Source organism: Erpetoichthys calabaricus, chromosome 16, assembly GCF_900747795.2.
Source record: "Erpetoichthys calabaricus chromosome 16, fErpCal1.3, whole genome shotgun sequence".
NCBI lineage: Eukaryota > Metazoa > Chordata > Cladistia > Polypteriformes > Polypteridae > Erpetoichthys > Erpetoichthys calabaricus.
Window position 1 is genome coordinate 22,949,081 of NC_041409.2, and position 14,112 is coordinate 22,963,192.

Here is a 14,112-nt window from a genome sequence, read left to right on the forward strand (position 1 = left end):
GATGTATAAGGGAGTGCAATGAGTGTGTACGCCCGATGAGCCCAGAATTAGGGCGAAACACATGTCACGTACTCTTTGCATTATTTGACAGTAAACTATTTCAACCATATATATATATGACTGTTCAAATTGATGCTACACATGGTTCAAATCTGACATGGAAGTCTTTCGATATCTAACCTGAATCTGTAAAATTAAATAAAAATTAGTGCTGACTTCAGACTGTTTATATTACCCAATGTCTGTGAGTTTTATTAGCTGAAAATTAGTTAAAGACTTTGAATTGGATAATTGTTGCTATATGTGGAAATGAGATAGAAATATTGGGGACAGGATGTGGAGCGGTTTAAGACAAAGTAGCTATTTAGTAATTTCAGAATGTGGAGTGAGATTTTTGATATATACTGTATTGTGTGATGGACGGTAGGCAGGGGCTGGTGTCCAGACCTTCATGGTGCATGATCTCTTACCTGGCCGGGAGGCCACCATACTGAACCACCAAGAACAATGGCAGGGCATTCCCTGCCTCAGCCAGAAGATTACCAGATGCCATCTAAGAAGTGGGTACACTGGCATCTCAGCAGGGATGGACTGAAGATCTGTACCCGGCCAAGAAGCCAGTATAATTGAGGGACTGGGGGAGACGACTTATTTGGACCATTGGCCCCGACATACTAGGTGGCACCATGCCGGTCGGGACACCAGCCCCTGTCTGCTGTCCAACATATATATACCTTGTAGGTTGTTGAAAGCTTAGGAATAAAAAACTATTTTAAGATATTTGAGTTGTGCCCTGTGTTGTCTGGGATTGGCTCCAGCAGACTCCCGTGACCCTGTAGTTAGGATATAGCGGGTTGGATAATGGATGGATGGATGAGTCATTTAATATATATATATAGATATAGATATAGATTTATGTATATATATATATATATATATATATATATATATATATATATATATATATATATATATATATATATATATATATATACTGTATATATATGTATAGTGGTTAAAATAAGGTACTTCACTTCCCAGAAGAAGTATTGGGATGCCAAATTGGTCGTCCATGTTTACTATACTCCCACAAATTAAACATAAATGAGACGCTATGCACGCCTCTGTAATAAATATTAGCAAACAAACAAGCCAGGCCTTTTTGACAAATTGTTGTTTTAAGTTTTCAGAGCTCCATTTTTTGGCTCTGTTGAGTCAGCACTGACTCCCTCTGTCTGGCCGTGGTGGGCTTTAAAACCAGAAGAGGCGGAGTCAATTGCCTTCACTGGGAATGTTCTCACTGCTGTGGAGGGAAAAGCCGAGGAGAAGTTTAGCGATAGATAGATAGATAGATAGATAGATAGATAGATAGATAGATAGATAGATAGCTAGATAGATAGATAGATAGATAGATAGATAGATAGATAGATAGATAGATAGATAGATAGATAAAAAGATAGATAGATAGATTAAAAAGGCATTATATAACATTGATAGATAGATAGATAGATAGATAGATAGATAGATAGATAGATAGATAGATAGATAGATAGATAGATAGATAGATAGATAGATAGATAGATAGATAGATAGATTAAAAAGGCATTATATAACATTGATAGATAGATAGATAGATAGATAGATAGATAGATAGATAGATAGATAGATAGATAGATAGATAGATAGATAGATAGATAGATAGATAGATCTGTGCCCCCTTTCGGCCCAGGGTGATATTACTTGTTTTATATGAGCCTTTGGGGATGATCCACAGATGCACATGTGTTACAATATTGTGTATGTATTGTGACAGATGTCTGGGGACATTACCCCACTGGGATGCCGGGAAAGAGGAAGGACCGAGAGAGAGGCAGTATTTTCCCCAGAACATGAGAGAGCAGCCTTCCTGGGTTGCATGGGGGCCACAGAGCTGGGACACTCAACCTTGTGGGAGGACGTGGCCACCGCCAGGGGACCTCTGGACAGCTCCAGAACGGTGGTCAACAGCACTTCCACCACAACAGGAAGTGCTGGCGGTTGTTAATCAAGAAACACCTGGAGCACTTCCAGGTGCTGTATAAAGGAGGCCACCGCACTCCACTTGAGGCTGGAGTCGGGAGGTAGAAGATGGGAGCCTGAGTAAGGAGGAGGAGGTGGCCGAAGAAGTGAAAGAAAGAAAGAGAAAGAAAGAGACTGAGTTGACCAGTTTAGGCAATGTGGTACTGTGTTGTTGTGCTGAAAATAAAGCATGTGTATAATCGGGACATTCGGTGTCTGTCTGTCTGTGGTCAGGCCGGTTCTCACAGTATATATATATATATTGTGGGAAGCAGCCCGGACCCAGACAGACGGACACCGTTATGCTACCCAACACACGTTTATTTACAACTATATTTACAGGAATAAGTGCACACAAACCCCCAAGACTCCCCCAAAGTCCAGGCCTCTTTCACTCTGCCTTCTTCAGCACCTCCACTCCTCTCCACCAAGCTCTGTCCGGCTCCTCATGCAACTCCAGCTTTGAATGATGGGAGGCAGCCCCTTTTATGTTCCCCGGATGTGCTCCAGGTGTGTTTCAGCAATCTTCCACCGACACGCCCCAGTGTGGTGGAAGTGCCGGCTGCATCCCCGGAAGCACTCCGGGTGTCCCTGCTTCTCTTCCCCCCAGCACTTCCTGGTGTGGCAGAAGTGCTGAGGTCCAGGGCTGCCTCCTGGCGGTGACCACAGGCCCCTACAGGGTTGAGCTTCAAAGCTCTGTACCCGTGGCCCCCAAAGCAACCAGGGCAGTCACCCCCTCGTGGTCTGGAGGAGGCCTCCGGTCCTCCTGGGCGTCCCAGCTGGATACCACCCCCACCCGCATGCTACAATATATATATATATATAGTAAGAAATTAAACAAGAGATCATAAAGGTCAGGGGTTTGTGGCCCCGTATACTGTAAAGTAAAATTCTCAGGTCAGTGTTCCAAAATACAACAGACAAAAAAATGGTGGGTAGATGGACATTTTCTAAGGGGGGACCGGAAGTGAACTAAAACGATGCTGGGAAAGTCATGGTGATGGCTGGGAAGATGACGTCATCATAAGGGGACCAGAGGTTAGAAAGGGACCCGGAAATGGCTGGTTTCCCTAGGCGTCCGGGAGAAGTTACGACGGTGGTGCTTTCTGCGGAAATAAAGAAAGAGAGGGCAGTACCCCGTGGTTGTCCCCTGGCACGACTTGTTGGGTCCTTAAGCTGCTCCCTATGCGCTCGTGCGTGACAATATATATATATCTATATATATAATTCACTAAGTCCATGGCAAGCAAGATGCATGCAAGACCGAGCCCCGCCCACCAACAATTCACTAAGCAGCCGACCATGGCACACTCACGACAACAACTCACGTGAGAGCGAAAGCATTTGCCAAGAATGTTTTAATTAATCTAGAACGAAAGTCGGAGGTTCGAAGAAGATCACATACCGTCGTAGTTCCGACCATAAACAATGCCGACTGGCGATCTGGCGGTGTTATTCCCATGACCCGCTGGGCAGCCATTACTCAATGGTTAGCAAGTGCTGTTTTTTTGTTTTTGCTGTTGACTACCAGCACTCTTACATGTGGACTGGCTCTTATCTTAGTTATCCATTCCACACTGTGGACAATGCATGCCATGCACAATGAGCAGAGGGGTGGGTCCATGGCTGCCAGACCCCCGTGTAATATTGAGCACAATCCAGCTCCATAACCACTAGGCCACAATGTCCATTTTTATTAGAATCATTTTTTTTTAATTGTTACTGATTTGTTTACGACTGTTTAGCAGCTCAAGTTAATCTCACAGCCCATAATAAATATGCTCCAGAATTCATCCGTGGTATGTTCAGCTCTGTGAATTCCTCATGCTGAGCACATGCAGCCTCTTACAAAGTTCTTTTCGTCTTCCTTAATAGAATCCAAATGTTACTTCAGAAGGTTTTCAGTGAGCTGTGTGTCTGCTAAAGTACTCCGAAAAATCAGGGAGCAATGGGGGATGGGAAAGGAGCGATGAGGGACTCTGCTGCTCAGGGCCAGTCAGAAAGGAGCACAAAGAACGTTTTATCTCATTGGGCAGGACGCCCTCTGCCAGTCTGGCACCAGTTTTTAATTGGGTTTTGTTATTTATTTATTGTGTAAAAGGCCTGGCTGTTCCTAAACAATGGGTACCCTGCCAAGGCCCCTAGAGAGCTGCTTATATTTCATCTTGTTTTCTATACATTAACTTTGTAAAACTGATAATAACTGTTAACTGTTTAGTAGCCATCTATCTGCCTATTCTCTGAACCCACATCTATCTATATATTTTATGGATCTTATGTATACTGTATATATTTTTGGACACCCTGTCTATCTTGATGAAAATCTGCCAAACAAATGGATTGGGTAAAGAGGTCCCCCTCGCATTCACCAGACATCATGGCATTGGACTTTTTTTTTTTTTCTTCAACGGGGTCGTATCAAAGATAAGGTTTATCTCACAATACTGCAGCAATCAAAAAACTGAAAACAGTCAATTATAGAGAATGTGTCCAAATACCAAATGAAAAGATCTGTGATGTTTGCAAATCCATTGGTCTGCGTTATCAGCAGTGCCTGGACCAGAGCAGCCAGGAGTTTGAACATGCACTTGTGATAACTGATTGTACACTTGTATTCTTTAATATGAATTGTAAAAGTTAGATCCATCCATCCATTTTCCAACCCGCTATATCCTAACACAGGGTCACGGGGGTCTGCTGGAGCCAATCCCAGCCAGTACAGGGTGCCAGGCAGGAAGAAATCCCAGGGCAGGGCACACACACACAAACCAGGGACAATTGAGGATCGCCAATGCAGCTAACCTGCATGTCTTTGGACTGTGGGAGGAAACCCACGCAGACACGGGGAGAACATGCAAACTCCACACAGGGAGGACCTGGGAAGTGAACCCGAGTCTCCTTACTGCGAGGCAGCAGTGCTACTACTGCGCCGCCTGTAAAAGTTAGATGTATCTTAATAAACATTTTATTTATAATTATTCAAAGTGTGTACATTTCGTGGGACACCCAGTTTATATTTGTAGCTGGAAATCAACAAAAGGACAAAATGAATCATGTATTTTAGAATAATTATCCGGAGTCATCATCACAGAAAAATTATTACACACACAGGAATCCAAGGCAATATATGGCAAATCAGGAATACATACAGTTAGGTCCATAAATATTTGGACAGAGACAACTTTTTTCTAATTTTGGTTCTGTACATTACCACAATGAATTTTAAATAAAACAACTCTGATGCAGTTGAAGTGCAGACTTTCAGCTTTAATTCAGTGGGGTGAACAAAACGATTGCATAAAAATGTGAGGCAACTAAAACATTTTTTGAACACAATCCCTTCATTTCAGGGGCTCAAAAGTAACTGGACAATTGACTCAAAGGCTATTTCATGGGCAGGTGTGGGCAAGTCCGTCGTTATGTCATTATCAATTAAGCAGATAAAAGGCTTGGAGTTGATTTGTGGTGTGGTACTTGCATGTGGAAGATTTTGCTGTGAACAGACAACATGCGGTCAAAGGAGCTCTCCATGCAGGTGAAAGAAGCCATCCTTAAGCTGTGAAAACAGAAAAAACCCATCCGAGAAATTGCTCCAATATTACGAGTGGCAAAATCTACAGTTTGGTACATCCTGAGAAAGAAAGCAAGCACTGGTGAACTCAGCAACGCAAAAAGACCTGGACGTCCACGGAAGACAACAGTGGTGGATGATCGCAGAATCATTTCCATGGTGAAGAGAAACCCCTTCAAAACAGCCCACCAAGTGAACAACACTCTCCAGGGGGTAGGTTTATCGATATCCAAGTCTACCATAAAGAGAAGACTACATGAAAGTAAATACAGAGGGTGCACTGCAAGGTGCAAGCCACTCATTAGCCTCAAGAATAGAAAGGCTAGATTGGACTTTGCTAAAGAACATCTAAAAAAGCCAGCACAGTTCTGGAAAAACATTCTTTGGACAGATGACACCAAGATCAACCTCTACCAGAATGATGGCAAGAAAAAAGTATGGAGAAGGCGTGGAACAGCTCATTATCCAAAGCATACCACATCATCTGTAAAACACGGTGGAGGCAGTGTGATGACTTGGGCGTGCATGGCTGCCAGTGGCACTGGGACACTAGTGTTTATTGATGATGCGACACAGGACAGCAGCAGCCAAATGAATTCTGAGGTGTTCAGAGACATACTGTCTGCTCAAATCCAGCTAAATACAGCAGTCAAATTGATTCATGATACAGTGGACAATGACCCAAAACATACAGCCAAACCAACCCAGGAGTTTATTAAAGCAAAGAAATGGAAAATTCTTGAATGGCCAAGTCAGTCACCTGATCTTAACCCAATTAAGCAGGCATTTCACTTGTTGAAGACTAAACTTCAGACAGAAAGGCCCACAAACAAACAGCAACTGAAAGCCGCTGCAGTAAAGGCCTGGCAGAGCATTAAAAAGGAGGAAACCCAACATCTGGTGATGTCCAGGAGTTCAAGACTTCAGGCTGTCATTGCCAGCAAAGGGTTTTCAACCAAGTATTAGAAATAAACATTTTATTTCCAGTCATTTAATTTGTCCAATTACTTTTGAGCCCCTGAAATGAAGGGATTGTGTTCAAAAAATGCTTTAGTTGCCTCACATTTTTATGCAATCGTTTTGTTCACCCCACTGAATTAAAACTGAAAATCTGCACTTCAACTGCATCTGAGTTGTTTCATTTAAAATTCATTGTGGTAATGTGCAGAACCAAAATTAGAAAAAAGTTGTCTCTGTCCAAATATTTATGGACTTAACTGTATATATGCACTGCGGTGGGCTGGCACCCTGCCTGGAATTTGTTCCTGCCTTGCTCCCTGTGTTGGCTAGGATTGGCTCCAGCAGACCCCCGTGACCCTGTGTTAGGATATAGCGGGTTGGATAATAGATGGTTGAATATATATATATATATACAGTATATGTTGCATAGTTTACTGTCAAATAATGCAGAGTACATAACACGTGTTTCGCCCTTATTTGGGCTCATCAGGCATACACACTCTTCTGCTCCCCTTGTGGGAATCGAATCTTGGACATCAGCGTCCGAGATGAAGTCCCTTTACGCTTGCGGTGTGTAGTTCGTTTATTTGACAGCCTATAGATCGGAGTAATTACATTCATTGCATTCGTAATCTGAGTCCTGACAATACAACACCTGGGTTTATTTACAGTTTTTTAATTTTATTGATTTTATTGAAATCACGCAACATTCCATACAAATACATCAATTTTTACAGAAATAGGATCGAAAACAAATCAACAGTTTTAAGTGCACAAAACACCAAGGCTGCAATACACCATCCCTTCTTTGCCGCCAGTCCATCCGCCTCCACTCCTCCTCAGGTTTTGTCTTCTTCCTCCTGTCTCGGTCACGGGAGGGCTCCAGGCGGCTCATCAGTATTACCTGGAATCACTCCCAGGTGCTCTGGAGGTCCTCTGTAGGGCTCTGCAGCTCCCCCTGGTGGCCTCTACAGTATGGAACCCAACAGGGCTTCACCAGGTTTGGACACCAGCGGGGTTACCTGGGATTTGTAATATGGAAGGGCACTCCTGACTGGGTGCTTGGGTTCCACCAGGGGGCACCAGCAGGAGAGGACCTCGCTGTTATGGGCTGCATGCATGTGACCTTTAAGCACTTCTATCATGCAATGCTGTAGCACCAGAAGTGCTCCTGTGTCCAAGATAAAAGGAGGTGTGTCGCCTCACTCAGCAAGTTGAAGTCAGGAGGTAGAGGACAAGACTTGTTGGGAGAAGAGTGGGGAAATACAATATTGGATTGTGTTTGCAATTACTCTTGTGTTGGAGGAAGAACCTGTGAAAGGTGTTTAGTGTAATAAAATATACTTCATTTGTACCCTTGATTGTGTTTGTGTACTTGTGTCTGGAAGCTGCAGCTCTACAGCGTCCCTATATATATTGTCACGGGTGGCCAGGACCCTTGCTCAGCAGTACGAGTTTATTGTGGAAGGATGAGGGGAGAGAGCATGGTCAGGACAGTATCTCCCCCGAGTTGCTTGGTGGCAGCCCCTCAGGATTCCTGCAGGGCTTTATGGCAGTTCGCTGCAGTCCTGTTGGATTCAGGAGAAGATGTGGAAATGGCAGAGTCCTTCATGGCAGGAATGCCACCACACCAGGAAATGCTGCCGGAAGGAGATCATGGGACACCTGGAGCACTTCTGAGTAGTCTATAAAAGGAGCCAGCTGCCACTACTCCGGGAGCAGGAGTCAGGGAGGAGGTGGACAAAGCTTGCTAGAGGAGGAGTGGAGGTGAAGAAACAGAGAGAGAGAGAAGAAGAAGAAAAAAAAGTACTGTGATTTGGGCTTAACTGGTGCTTTATTGGGGGGAACGATAGAGAAGAGTTTCCCATTGAGAATAAACGTGTGCTGTGCTGTGTGGTTGTGTCTGGCTTGTGTTTGGGAGGCTAGAGGGTCCCTGTCAGGTCACTATATATATATATATATATATATATAAACCATCACACAAAGTAAAACAAAACAAAAGTACGATGGTACCAAATAACTGAAACAAAATCTACAATTCAGTAATCTGCTCAGTCGAGTGGGTGTTACCTTTCGGTAGCTCCTTCCTTCACTCTGGCTCAAATCAAAGTGAAATCTGAGAACGCCTAGCATTACTGGACGTAGCCCAGAGCAGGCAGAGTCAGTTTCCCACACCAGATGTCTTCAAAAGCTGTGTAGGTAGAAACAGGTGAAAATGTTAGCAACAGCACCCCCTTTTACTCCAGAGTGGTACTGCATACCTCAGCTAAGCCTGGAAGGCGACCCTTTCAACACATATACGAGGTGGGACCCAAAAATAACTGGAAATATTTTTAAAACGTGTGTAATTTAATTTTCTGTACAAACTACAATTAGTCTCCTTCAAAGTACTCTCCATTGGCGGAAATACACTTATCTAACCGTTTGTTCCATTGTTCGAAACATTTTTTAAATTCATCTGAAGTAATGCCCATTAATGCTCTGGTCGTTTCTTGTTTTACCTCTTCGACATCAGCAAAACGCCTTCCTTTCAAGTCTTTTTTCATCCGAGGGAACAAAAAGAAATCACACGGAGCTAAATCTGGTGAGTAGGGTGGGTGGTTCAGGGTTGTCATACCGTTTCTTGCCAAAAATTGGCAAATGCTGAGAGCAGTGTGAGATGGAGCGTTGTCATGATGAAAGAACCAATCGTCCGACTCCCACAAATCAGGGCGTCATATTTTAGGTAAAAGGTTTGAACAGATCCTCTAACAGTTTCAGATTGTATATTATATCAGTTACCCACTGACTGATAACAGGTGAGCTGAGATTCTTCCAGTTTTAGCAAGATAAGTCTGCCATACGTGCTAGTAGTGAGGTAAAGGCAATTACAGTTTCTTTGTCCTTCTTCACTTTAAGCCATTCTGGGAGTCCACCAGAAATGGGTGTTAATGGGTTAGGAGGGCTTGTGACACCAAAGCGGAAAGGCAGTGTGGCAGAAGGCTGGCAGCTCAACCCGGTCGGGATGCCCAAAGAAGAGAAGGATGGGGGAAGGCAACTACAGTGATCCCTCGCTATATCGCGCTTCGCCTTTCGCGGCTTCACTCCATCGCGGATTTTATATGTAAGCATATTTAAATATATATCACGGATTTTTTGCTGGTTCGCGGATTTCTGCGGACAATGGGTCTTTTAATTTCTGGTACATGCTTCCTCAGTTGGTTTGCCCAGTTGATTTCATACAAGGGACGCTATTGGCAGATGGCTGAGAAGCTACCCAGCTTACTTTTCTCTCTCTCTTGCGTTGACTTTCTCTGATCCTGACGTAGGGGGATTGAGCAGGGGGGCTGTTCGCACACCTAGACGATACGGACGCTCGTCTAAAAATGCTTCCTGAAAAGACATGCTGCACGGTGCTTCGCATACTTAAAAGCTCGAAGGGCACGTATTGATTTTTGATTGAAAAACAAACTCTCTCTCTCTCTCTCTCTCTCTCTCTCTCTCTCTCTCTGCTCCTGACGGAGGGGGTGTGAGCTGCTGCCTTCAACAGCTTTTTGCCGCGGTGCTTCGCATACTTAAAAGCAAACAGCCCTATTGATTTGTTTGCTTTTCTCTCTATCTATGTGACATTCTGTGCTCCTGACCCGCACTCCTTTGAAGAGGAAGATATGTTTGCATTCTTTTAATTGTGAGACGGAACTGTCATCTCTGTCTTGTCATGGAGCACAGTTTAAACTTTTGAAAAAGAGACAAATGTTTGTTTGCAGTGTTTGAATAACGTTCCTGTCTCTCTACAACCTCCTGTGTTTCTGCGCAAATCTGTGACCCAAGCATGACAATATAAAAATAACCATATAAACATATGGTTTCTACTTCGCGGATTTTCTTATTTCGCGGGTGGCTCTGGAACGCAACCCCCGCGATGGAGGAGGGATTACTGTACTGAGGGACACTGCCTCCCCCAAGATGCCAGATGGCGAGTTCCCTGCAGCGTAGCAATGCCCTGGATTCCCACAGCGCTTCATGGGATCTGTAGTTCGACATCACAGCCCTGCTGGTTACCGTGGAGGTGCCGCCAGGAGATGCTGCGGGAAGATCTGGGGATTTGTATTTTCCGTATAGCCCGGAAGTACTCCCAAGTCACAGGGTTGGAAGCCCCAAAGTACTTCCGGGCTGAAGAAGAATCCAATTCTCTGGAAGTGCTAGCAAGTCACGTGGGTGGAAGAACAGAAGCACTTCCGGGTCAAGGACTATAGGAGGAGGTAGTAGGACAGAGCTGGCTGGGAGGATTGGAGGAGAGATTTGTGCGTTATTGTGATTATTATTGGTATTGTACTGCCTGTCTATGGTGGCGGAGGTGCTATGAGTTTCTATAAGCATTAAAACTTAGTATGAATTAGATATGTCAAGCAAATAGTTAAATAAAGGCATTTGCCATATTTCTTTTTTAGTTGAGTTTAGAGCAAAACCACCAATATTGAGTAACTCAGGCAGACAGAGAAGGAAGACAATGACGTTCAGAAAGTGCCCGAGGACAGAGGAGGGGGAACAGGGGGAACACCTGTTGTTTGAAGGCCAGTTAGGAAATAATGAAAGCAAGGAATGATACTGAACGATGAGATACAGAAAATATTGGTGGCCAAGAAAGGGCCCGTGAGAAGCCAGCTGAAGTAGTGAGTCAGAATAGACAGCAAATGCATTGTTACGAGCGAGGTCAAGATGATAAGAAACGATTATATACTGTCAACTGTGATTTTTGGCTCGTTCTGGGGGTGGTCCAGAATGATGTTAGTTTAGTGCAGGGGTCACCAGCTCCAGTCCTGGAAGACCACCGTGGCTGCAGGTTTTCATTCTAACCCTTTTTTTAATGAGTGACCCGTTTTTGCTGCTAATTAACTTCTTTTGAATTCATTTGAATTGACTTGTTCTTGAAGACTCAGCCACCTTAATTGTGTCTTTTTCCTTAATAAGCAGCCAAACAATAATGAGACACAAAATGAGCCAAAACAACTGGTGTCCATCATACAATATCTGAAAATAAAGAAAGATGAAGGTCTCAAGAATGTCGATCTGCTTGGGTCCCCAAAACATTTTAATGGTGCTCTTAGAAAAGAGAAAATCAACAATTTCAGAAATGTCTGCTAATGCACCATGAGAGCAGAAACAAGCCACGAAATTAAAGAACGAGTTTAATTAACAACAAGAATTGGCGCCTCATTACGCAGCTGGTTGGAGTTTGAGGCCCTGACTTAGTTGGTCTTCCGTTGGCTCCCTCACTTCACATTTCATTTCTGTTTGGGTGTCGTTTAAGGAAAGAAATGAAGCAATTCAGAGGAATAAATCTTAAAGAAGCAATTCAATTAAAATGAATTCACAAGAAATTAATTAGCAGCACAAACAGGACACTCATTAAAAAAAGAGTCAGAATGAAAACCTGCAGCCACGGTGGTCCTCCAGGACCGGACTTGGAGACCCCTGATTTAGTGCATGTGGCCCAGTGAGGCTGGAGCTAGACTGCAATGTTCACAGGTTGAATCTTGGCCCGGATACATTTTGGACAATTTTAAATGAGATAAATGTTCTCAATGAAAGATTTTAAGTTGAATGATGAAGTGCTTTGCGCCTATGGAGCTGGAGTGTATTCTATGTAGCGCTGCCTTTCCACTCCTTTCCTGAATTAAGTGAAACATCCTCTCCCCATTGTACCCTGGGATCATTGAAAGGCATAAAGTTGAAAATGTTTTTATATGGTGGCACGGTGGCGCAGTGGGTAGCCCTGCTGCCTCGCAGTTAGGAGACCCGGGTTCGCTTCCTGGGTCCTCCCTGCGTGGAGTTTGCATGTTCTCCCCGTGTCTGTGTGGGTTTCCTCCGGGCGCTCCGGTTTCCTCCCACAGTCCAAAGACATGCAGGTTAGGTGGATTGGCGATCCGAAATTGTCCCTACTGTGTGCTTGGTGTGTGTGTGGGTGTGTGTGCACCCTGCAGTGAGCTGGCGCCCTGCCCGGGGTTTGTTTCCTGCCTAGCGCCCTGTGTTGGCTGGGATTGGCTCCAGCAGACCCCTGTGACCCTGTGTTCGGATTCAGCGGGTTGGAAAATGGATGGATGGATGTTTTTTATATATTATTGAGATGCTGTCTGAGTGTTCAAGACTGATCAGCATTGCCTCAGGAATAGAAATGGGTGGGAGGTGAGGAAAATTGGGCAGATTTCAACGTTTCTGATTTGAAAGTAGTGGAAAAGGTTTGTTGCTGCGAAGTTAAATTTGAAGCGTAATTGTTCATAGGATGCAAAGACATTATCTATATATAGTTCTTTAAGTGTTTCAATCCCAAACATTTTCCAAACATTAAGTACTGTGTAGGTTTTGAGAGGGTAGAAAAATGTGTGTCTATGGGCTATCAAAGGAGGATGGCATCTACCTGTGTTGGTTGAATGTGCCCATGTTTTCTCTTTCGCTTGAGTTTAAGTGAACATGAAAGACTGAAGCCATCGTAAACAGGCCGATTAGGGCAGATATGCTTTCTTTGTCCCCAAGGAAACTTTACAGGCGCTCAAAAGATGAAAAAAGAAAAACAAATTACAGATATACACCTCAATATACCTATACACTTGTTTGTGTTTGGCTGTTCGGGGTCATTGTACCCACCACTTTATTGTTGGGATCATTTCTATTTCTTCTTTCTGAATAACTTATGCTTTGACTTTTAGAATAAATGGAAAACGTTACTTAAGACACATTTTCTGCAGTAGGCAATTATTGAATTTGTCAGCACTGGAAATGAGCTGTTCTGAGCTATTAGTGCTGAAAAAGTCTATGGTGTGGATACATCAAACCACAAGATGGCGCAATTTCCATAATTACATTTAATCTCAAAGTCCCGGAAAGTGGTTTTTTTTTTTTTTTACTTTTTAAAAAGCTTTATTTAATAATTCATTAGTATTTTTGAAATGCCAGTAACACATAATAAATTCTGCGATGTCCCCAATGTATGGATCAAAGACACTTTTATAGTTTTAATTTAGAGTAATGATTGAACTAAGGGGATTTATCTAACAAAAGATGGTCAGAGAGTCAGTAACACTTTAGTTTAGGGGTCCATTGTAAGCAGCTTTTAATAGTCTGCACTTTATAGAATATATTATAAGCCTTAAACATATTTTAATAGTCTTTTTACCTGTTATGACATTATCATTAAAATAATTTATTGATAATGAATTATGAAATTATAATTTACTATTGAATTTAAAAAGTCTTACTACTTTTAATTATAATGTATTATTGTTCAAAAAATAGTTAATCAAATATTTATAGACTGCTTTATAATGAATACCCAAATTAAAGTGCAACCATTAAGTCTTTCCAGGAAAAATTAGTTTCTAAATTAATGCTATTATTGCTTATATTAAGATCACTGGAATGAAATGCAAGCAAAGGCTTCTGTCTCCCATTCCTTAGTCCACTGAGTGAGCCCCCTTAATTCAATGGGGGGGGGGGGGGTGAGCGGCAGGAGTGAAAACAGGAACCAACTTTGTGGTGAAGCCACT